This window comes from Aegilops tauschii, chromosome 7, assembly GCF_002575655.3.
Source record: "Aegilops tauschii subsp. strangulata cultivar AL8/78 chromosome 7, Aet v6.0, whole genome shotgun sequence".
Taxonomy (NCBI): Eukaryota; Viridiplantae; Streptophyta; class Magnoliopsida; order Poales; family Poaceae; genus Aegilops; species Aegilops tauschii.
The window spans coordinates 303,957,554-303,968,039 of NC_053041.3; positions in this window are offsets into that span (position 1 = coordinate 303,957,554).

Sequence of the window (10,486 nt, forward strand, 5' to 3'; positions counted from 1 at the left end):
GCCACCCCTACCCTCGATCTGTGCTTTGCCAGCTCCACCCTCGCGCTCTAGACCGCGCTGGCATTGCGTCGAATAGGTGCCGTGCGTGCTCTGGGCGCGCCCAGAGCGCACGTTTTGCACGCGCGCGCACTACGCCGACACGCCGCACTGCCGCGCTCGACGCGACCCGACCCTGGCCCCCTCTGCATCGCTGAGCCGCGCACTAGCCGCCCCCTGCTCCACGATCCCTCTGGTGCCCGGCTGCGCCGCTGGCCGCGCCCTTGGCGGCACGCCGGCGTCGGCAGCGGCCTCTGCCATGTTCGGCACCGCCCAAACCACGCCAGCGCGCCAGCTGCCCCGGAGCACAGGTCGTGCTTATCCTCCCGCTCGTCGGCACGCTTTCGTCGCCGCTGCGATGCCCTGCACCTACAACAACGGCTGTCGCCGACGAGCTTATCTTCTGCCGCCGCGGAGCCGCCTCGTCATGCTATATAAACGGTCCCCGAGCCACTCCGAGCACTCACGTGACTTCAGGCACTCCTCGTAGAACTTCCCGCGTAGTGAATCGACCTGTAGTGGCCGTCCTCCCCAACTCCGGCCAGCTCGGCCGCCGCCAAGCTCCGGAGCGATTCGTCGCAACCGGCCACCCTCTCGCCCAACCAGCACCACCAGAAGCTTCCCCGTAGTCTTGCGGAGCTACCCAGCTACCCAACTGCGGTCGGAGACCACCGGAGCACCTAAGTCACTTCACCACCGTAGCCTCCCTCCACCGCGAAGCTCGCCGCCGGCGATTCCTGCCACCTCCGTCGACCCAACCACCACCTAAAGGACCGCCTCGGTCTAGCCGTTCCATCCCCGCCCGCAGATGCCCTCGAGGAGCCGCCGTCCGTCGCCGGCGATCGCCGGAGCCCCGCCACCGTTCGGGCGCAGAAAAAGGAGGGAGAGGGAGAACGGTCAAACCTGACCAGTGGGCCCTCTGGACCCACTGTCAGCGACCCGCGCAGCGCCCTCTCTCTGTTTAAGTGGAGGCGCAAAACCCCGAGTGCGTTTTCCCTGCTGCGTAAGCGTATTACTGCTGAAACGTTTTCCTTTTTTCTGGTTTTATTTAAAAACAGAGTTGACCAAACTTTGACTGGCTATAACTTTTAAAATAAAACTCCAAATGAGTTGATTATTTTTCCTACCTCTCTCAAATTTCATCTAGTTTATTTTAAGATTTATTTCAAAAATATTTGAGACAGGTTTTGGTACTGTGTTTGAAATATTTGTATTTCGTGTATTTTGCAAAATAGGAATTTTTGGAGGAAGAGGAAAGCTTCCAATAAGTGCATCCTTTGCATACTTTTGAAGGCAAGCATTTCTGAACTCTGGCATAATATTTGTTGTGGTGTTTGGATACGATCACAGCACCTTTTGTCTTGGAGTATAAGTGACAGTTTATGTATCGATGTAGTCTCGTGCATGAGTGCACTTTGGAGTTGTTTGTGGCCAGCAATGGATACCCTGAGGATTTGGATCGCCCTCGTGAGCTTCTCTTGCACACCGGTAGGAAGCGGGAAAGTCGTGGTCTTGGGTAGACACGAGCTTGTCCCTAATCCCTCGTTGTGACGAGTATGCCCGGCATAGCATGGTGAGGCTCGAGGAGTGGTGATTTATTTCACTAGTGGTAATATTGTTGGTGGATACTTGGATCACCTGAGTCGGTTGTAGACCGAGTCTTGTTCAGTAGCTTCCTTTTGTCGGTACCACCACTTGTCCCTGCAGGGGACAGGGTATGGTTCAGTAGGTTGTCAACCCCTTTCCAAAGCACACACCGTACAGAGAGGCCGTGATGAAGGTCCCGTGGCCACGGATTAAAGCCTGTCATTCGGTCCGGGGGCATGGGTGTTTTCGGTTGTAGCCGAAGGGGATAGCTTCCCCAGTTTGCGCGCGGTATAAATTTTGTGATCCCATGCTACGTCGAGGTTGTAGCCTCCCCACTTAGAGTTTTGCTTGGCAGGTGTCGTGGGTGATTCCAGGCACTGGTGAGTTAAGCTGGTGTGTGCAGGTCAGGCGTGTTTTCAATCAAAAGACCGTAGACGGAATTAGTCCCGAGGGACTGAGTAATCCCGTTACTCGTGGAAAATGGTACTCCCTCTGCAGAGGATATATCCTGTTAGATAGTCATGTTCTTGAGTAGGACCACAGTCTGAGTTGAATCTTTGTAACGGTATTCGGATGGAGAACGATTTAGCTAGAGCTCTGTAACGGTATTCGGATGGAGACACGGTTAACTGGATCGTAGTAACGGTATTCGGATGGAGATACGGCTTGAGTAAATTATCGGTTTTCGGATGGAGAAACGACTGTACTAAATATTGTTTATGATTATGGCACCTTTGGATTATGATCTTTATTATTATGGACTAACCATTTATTTTATGTATATTATTGAGTATCCCTGGGACGGTTCTACCTCCTGGATATTCACTGTGATTATTCTCTTATAAGCCCTTTCTGTGGTGTCGCTCAGACGCCCGACTGCGGCATGCTTGTTGTTCATTTATCTCTTATAAGCCCTTTATGTGGTGTCGCCCCGACGCCCGACTGCGGCATTATTATTTCTGCATTTTCCGCTCGAGGAGTCATTCAGACACTCGTTTGGCACCAGTATTACTATTCTGCATTTTCCGCTCGAGGAGTCATTCAGACACTCGTTTGGCACCAGTATTATTATTTCTGCATTTTCCGCTCGAGGAGTCATTCAGACACTCGTTTGGCACCAGTATTATTATTTCTGCATTTTCCGCTCGAGGAGTCATTCAGACACTCGTTTGGCACCAGTATTATTATTTCTGCATTTTCCGCTCGAGGAGTCATTCAGACACTCGTTTGGCACCCAGTATTTTATTTTGGTATATTTTTATCCATATGTGTGCATCATGGTTTCTCGTATATTTTCGTGACGGATGTATGATCGTTTTTTTTTCTGGAGTATGTTGGATATATTATACCCGTGTTCTTAATGTTTGCGAGTACATTCAAACGTACTCACTGGCTTGTCCCTGGCTATTGTCTTGGCCAGATTGCCTTGCGTGGAGGTATGCATCGCGGTGACACCCTCGGAACCTACGCTGTTGGCGTGTGCAGCCTCGCGAAGATAGGAGTTATCCTGGTCAGCTGTTCTTGTGGGAAATGGAGTCCCATAGGCGCAGATGTTTCCAACCGCTTCCGCCCTCAACCATTAGAAAACTAAGTGTTGTACTCCCTGACCTAAATGGTCTTGTACTACATATTTTCGTTCCTTGCTTGGAATTCTTGTATCAAGTTGGTACCTCATCAGCTAACAGTAATCCTGGGGCTGGTGAGCACACAGGCCGTTTTTTTTCTGGGAATTTATATCCCAAAAATCCGGTCGTGACAGATCGAGAAGACGTTCGACTACATCAACCATGTTAAGCTAACGCTTCCGCTTTTGGATTACGAGGGTACGTGGACACACTCTTCCCCTCTCGTTGCTATGCATTTCCTAGATAGATCTTGCGTGAGCATAATAATTTTTTTGAAATTGCATGCTACGTTTCCCAACAGTGGCATCCGAGCCAGGTCTATGCATAGATGATTTGCACGAGTAGAACACAAAGAGTTGTGGGCGATGATAGTCATACTGCTTTCCACCAACGTCTTATTTTGATTCGGCGGTATTGTTGGATGAAGCGGCCCAGACCAACCTTACATGACCACGTTCATGAGACCGTTTCCACTGACATACATGCAACTTGTTTTGCATAAAGGTGGCTGGCGGGTGTCTGTTTCTCCAACTTTAGATGAATCGAATTTGACTACGGCTGGTCCTTGTTGAAGGTTAAAACAACAAACTTGACGAAACATCGTTGTGGTTTTGATGCGTAGGTAAGAACGGTTCTTACTAGAAGCCCGTAGCAGCCACGTAAAACTTGCAACAACAAAGTAGAGGACGTCTAACTTGTTTTTGCAGGGCATGTTGTGATGTGATATGGTCAAGACATGATGTGATATACGTTGTTGTATGAGATGATCATGTTTTGTAGAAGTTACCGGCAACTGGCAGGAGCCTCATGGTCGTCGTTTTATTGTATGAAATGCAATCGCTATGTAATTGTTTTACTTTATCACTATGCGTTAGCGATAGTTGTAGAAGCAATAGTTGGCGAGACGACAACGACGCTACGATGGAGATCAAGGTGTCAAGCCGGTGACGATGGGAATCATGACGGTGCTTTGGAGATAGAGATCAAAGGCACAAGATGATGATGGACATATCATGTCACATATTTTGATTGCATGTGATGTTTATCTTTTATGCATCTTATTTTGCTTAGTACAGCGGTAGCATTATAAGATGATCCCTCACTAAAATTTCAAGGTATAAGTGTTCTCCCTGAGTATGCACCGTTGCGACAGTTCGTCGTGCCGAGACACCACGTGACGATCAGGTGTGATAAGCTCTACGTTCACATACAACTGGCGCAAGACAGTTTTGCACGTGCGGAATACTCGGGTTAAACTTGACGAGCCTAGCATGTACAGACATGGCCTCGGAACACTGGAGACCGAATGGTCGAACGTGAATCATATAGTAGATATGATCAACATAGAGATGTTCACCATTGAAAACTACTCCATCTCACGTGATGATCGGACATGGTTTAGTTGATATGGATCACGTGATCATTTAGATGACTCGAGGAATGTCTATCTAAGTGGGAGTTCTTAAGTAATATGATTAATTGAACTTAATTTATAATGAACTTAGTCCTGATAGTTTTTGCATATCTATGTTGTAGATCAATGGCCCGTGCTACCGTTCCCTTGAATTTTAATGCGTTCCTAGAGAAAGCTAAGTTGAAAGATGATGGTAGCAACTAATGGATTGGGTCCGTAACTTGAGGATTATCCTCATTGCTGCACATAAGAATTATGTCCTTGATGCACTGCTAGGTGAAAAGCCCACTCCCTCTAATGTATACGCTTTGAAGGTTTGGCAAACGCGGTCTGATGACTACTCTATAGTTCAGTGTGCCATGCTCTACGGCTTAGAATCGGGACTTAGGAGAACAGTTCTGTCAGTGAACACATACTCAAAATGTCTGGATACCATAACCACTTGACTCAGCTGGGAGTTAATCTTCCAGATGATAGTGTTATTGACAGAGTTCTTCAATCACTGCCACCAAGCTACAAAGGCTTCATGATGAACTATAATATGCAAGGGATGGATAAGACAATTCCCGAGCTCTTCGCTATGCTCAAAGCTGCGGAGGTAGAAATCAAGAAAGAGAATCAAGTGTTGATGGTTAACAAGACCACTAGTTTCAAGAAAAAGGGCAAGGGAAAGAAGGGGAACTCCAAGAAGAATGGCAAGCAAGTTGTCACTCCCGGCAAGAGGCCCAAGTCTGGACCCAAGCCTAAAACTGAGTGCTTCTACTGCAAAGGGACTGGTCACTGGAAGCGGAACTGCCCCAAGTATTTGGTGGATAAGAAGGATGGCAAAGTGAACAAAGGTATAGTTGATATACATGTTATTGATGTGTACCTTACTAATACTCGTAGTAGCGCCTGAGTATTTGATACTGGTTCTGTTGCTCATATTTGCAACTCGAAACAGGGGCTACGTATTAAACGAAGATTGGCTAAGGACGAGGTGACGATGCGCGTCGGGAATGGTTCCAAGGTCGATGTGACCGCCGTCGGCACGCTACCTCTACATCTACCTTCGGGATTAGTTTTAGACCTGAATAATTGGTGCCAACGTTGAGCATGAACATTATATCTGGATCTTGTTTAATGCGAGACGGTTATTCATTTAAATCAGAGAATAATGGTTGTTCTATTTATATGAGTAATATCTTTTACGGTCATGCACCCTTGAAGAGTGGTCTATTTTTGTTGAATCTCGATCGTGGTGATACACATATTCATAATATTGATGCCAAAAGATGCAAAGTTGATAATGATAGTGCAACATATTTGTGGCACTGCCGTTTAGGTCATATTGGTGTAAAGCGCATGAAGAAACTCCGTGCGGATGGACTTTTGGAATCACTTGATTATGAATCATTTGATGCTTGCGAACCATGCCTCATGGGCAAGATGAGTAAGACTCCGTTCTCCGGAACAATGGAGCGGGCCACTGACTTATTGGAAATAATACATACCGATGTATGCGGTCCGATGAGTGTTGAGGCTCGCGGCGGGTATCGTTATTTTCTGACCTTCACAGATGATTTGAGCAGATATGGGTATATCTACTTAATGAAACACAAGTCTGAAACATTTGAAAAGTTCAAAGAACTTCAGAGTGAAGTTGAGAATCATCGTAACAAGAAAATAAAGTTTCTATGATCTGATCGCGGAGGCGAGTATTTGAGTTACGAATTTGGCGTTCATTTAAAACAATGTGGAATAGTTTCACAACTCCCGCCGCCTAGAACACCACAACGTAATGGTGTGTCCGAACATCGTAACCGTACTTTATTAGATAGGGTGCGATCTATGATGTCTCTTACTGATTTACCACTATCATTTTGGGGTTATGCATTAGAGACAACTGCATTCACGTTAAATAGGGCACCATCTAAATCTGTTGAGATGGCACCATATGAACTTGGTTTGGCAACAAACCTAAGCCGTCGTTTCTTAAATTTTGGGGTTGCGATGCTTATGTGAAAAAGCTTCAGCCTGATAAGCTCGAACCCAAATCTGAGAAGTGCGTCTTCATAGGATACCCAAAAGAAACTGTTGGGTACACCTTCTATCACAGATCCGAAGGCAAGATCTTTGTTGCTAAAAATGGATCCTTTCTAGAGAAGGAGTTTCTCTCTAAAGAAGTGAGTGGGAGGAAAGTAGAACTTGATAAGGTAACTGTACCTTCTCTCGAATTGGAAAATAGCTCATTACAGAAAATCGTTCCCGTGATGCCTACACCAACTAGTGAGGAAGCTAATGATGATGATCATGAAACTTCAGATCAAGTTACTACCAATCCTCGTAGGTCAACCAGAGTACGTTCCGCACCAGAGTGGTATAGTAATCCTGTTCTGGAATTCATGTTACTAGACCATGACGAACCTTCGAACTATGAGGAAGCAATGATGAGCCCAGATTCCGTGAAATGGCTTGAGGCCATGAAATCTGAGATGGGACCCATGTATGAGAACAACGTGTGGACTTTGGTTGACTTGCCTGATGATCGGCAAGCCATAGAGAATAAATGGGTCTTCAAGAAGAATACTGACGCTGATGGTAATGTTACTGTCTACAAAGCTCGACTTGTTGCGAAAGGTTTTCGACAAGTTCAAGGAGTTGACTGCGATGAGACCTTCTCACCCGTACCGATGCTTAAGTCTGTCCGAATCATGTTTGCAATTGCCACATTTTATGATTATGAAATCTGGCAAATGGACGTCAAAACTGCATTCCTTAATGGATTTCTTAAATAAGAGTTGTATCTGATGCAACCAGAAGGTTTTGTCGATCCTAAAGGTGCCAATAAAGTGTGCAAGCTCCAGCGATCCATTTATGGACTGGTGCAAGCATCTCGGAGTTGGAATATACGCTTTGATGAGGTGATCAAAGCATATGGTTTTATACAGGATTTTGGAGAAGCCTGTATTTACAAGAAAGTGAGTGGCAGCTCTGTAGCATTTCTAACATTATATGTGGATGACATATTGTTGATTGAAAATGATATAGAATTTTTGGATAGCATAAAAGGATACTTGAATAAGAGTTTTTTAATGAAAGACCTCGATGAAGCTGCTTATATATTGGGCATCAAGATTTATAGAGATAGATCAAGACGCTTAATTGGACTTTCACAAAGCACATACCTTGATAAAGTTTTGAAGAAGTTCAAAATGGATCAGTCAAAGAAAGGGTTCTTGCCTGTGTTACAAGGTGTGAAGTTGAGTCAGACTCAATGCCCGACCACTGCAAAAGATAGAGAGAAAATGAAAGTCGTTCCCTATGCCTCAGCCATAGGTTCTATCATGAATGCAATGCTGTGTACGAGATCGGATGTGTTCCTTTCTATAAGTATAGCAGGGAGGTACCAAGGTAATCCAGGAGTGGATCACTGGACAACGGTCAAGAACATCCTGAAATACCTAAAAAGGACTAAGGATATGTTTCTCGTTTATGGAGGTGGCAAAGAGCTCGTCGTAAATGGTTACGTCGATGCTAGCTTTGACACTGATCCGGACGACTCTAAGTCACAAACCGGATACATATTTGTATTGAATGGTGGAGCTGTCAGTTGATGCAGTTCCAAATAGAGCGTCGTGGCGGGATCTACGTGTGAAGCGGAGTACATAGCTTCTTCAGAAGCAGCGAATGAAGGAGTCTGGATGAAGGAGTTCATATCCGATATAGGTGTCATACCTAGTGCATCGGGTCCAATGAAAATCTTTTGTCACAATACTGGAGCAATTGCCTTGGCGAAGGAATCCAGATTTCACAAGAGAACCAAGCACATCAAGAGACGCTTCAATTCCATCCGCGATCTAGTTAAGGAGGGTGACATAGAAGTTTGCAAAATACATACGGATCTGAATGTTGCAGACCCGTTGACTAAGCCTCTCTCACGAGCAAAACATGATCAGCACCAAGACTCCATGGGTGTTAGAATCATTACCATGTAATCTAGATTATTGACTCTAGTGCAAGTGGGAGACTGAAGGAAATATGCCCTAGAGGCAATAATAAAGTTGTTATTTATATTTCCTTATATCATGATAAATGTTTATTATTCATGCTAGAATTGTATTAACCGGAAACTTGGTACATGTGTGGATACATAGACAAACAGAGTGTCCCTAGTATGCCTCTACTAGACTAGCTCATTAATCAAAGATGGTTAAGTTTCCTAGACATAGAAATGTGTTGTCATTTGATGAACGGGATCACATCATTAGGAGAATGATGTAATGGACAAGACCCATTCGTTAGCTTAGCACTATGATCGTTTAGTTTATTGCTATTGCTTTCTTCCTGACTTATACATGTTCCTATGACTATGAGATTATGCAACTCCCGAATACCGAAGGAACACTTACTGTGCTATCAAACGTCACAACGTAACTGGGTGATTATAAAGATGCTCTACAGGTGTCTCCGATGGTGTTTGTTGAGTTGGCATAGATCGAGATTACGATATGTCACTCTGATTGTCGGAGAGGTATCTCTGGGCCCTCTCGGTAATTTACATCACTATAAGCCTTGCAAGCAATGTGACTAATGAGTTAGTTGCAGAATGATGCATTACGGAACGAGTAAAGAGACTTGCCGGTAACGAGATTTAACTAGGTATGGTGATACCGACGATCGAATCTCGGGCAAGTAACATACCGATGACAAAGGGAACAACGTATGTTGTTATGCGGTTTGACCGATAAAGATCTTCATAGAATATGTAGGAACCAATATGAGCATCCAGGTTCCGCTATTGGTTATTGACTGGAGATGTGTCTCGGTCATGTCTACATAGTTCTTGAACCCGTAGGGTTCATACGCTTAACGTTCGATGACGGTTCATATTATGAGTTTATATGATTTGATGTACCGAAGGTTGTTCGGAGTCCCGGATGAGATCACGGACATGACGAGGAGTCTCGAAATGCTCAAGACATAAAGATTGATGGGATTTTTACATCTGTGCCCCTGGTTCCTTAGCTCTACTCATTCATCCCCGCGCTCTTAACTTTTGCTCAATTTTCCCCACTCCCTTGCCAGAAACCCTCATAACTGGGCACAACGGACGTTGCCGTCGGGTTAAAGGATTGACCGTTAACTTTGACTAGTGGGGCCATGCTGGACTGTGTCGTCCGTTCGACCTGACAAGTGGGGCCGCGTTGGGTGGTGTCGCTGTTCGACCGTTGGGCCGTGGTTTCGCTGGGCCGTCCCTTGCATTAAACGTCTGCGCACGCCGCCAGGACAGAAGCCTGCTATGCATGCACCCAGCAAACCCTGCCTGCATGCGTCGATCGAGCCTACATGCGCCGATGCCATGATCCCATGATGCGCCGACCGAGCCTGCATGCGCCGATGCGTCCGCCATGATGCACTGACCGAGCAGGTTTCTTGCACGCCAGCCGCCACGGATGCAGCGACGGTCACTGCCGCTGGTTCCTCTCTTCTAGCTAGGTGGCTACATATTTGTGGCTTGTGTAAAAAAAGAGCCACTCCCTTGCTTAGTTGTACTCATTCATCCCGACTAACAAAGCTTGCTTGTATGCACTAGGTGGTTACTAACAAGGGAACCCTACTAACAAGCCGAGCTCTCTAAGAAAATAATCAACAAATATGTAGTCCCAATATGTAGATAGGGCCAACAAGCCCATAGCACGATCACATAACTCAAACTAGGAATAACTTAATAATAGCATAGATAGAAAACTTAATAATAGAATTTAAGAAAAGGGCCAACAAGCCCAAAGCAACTCCAACATAGTTCAATTACAACTTAACATAACATAGTCTAAAAAAAGAT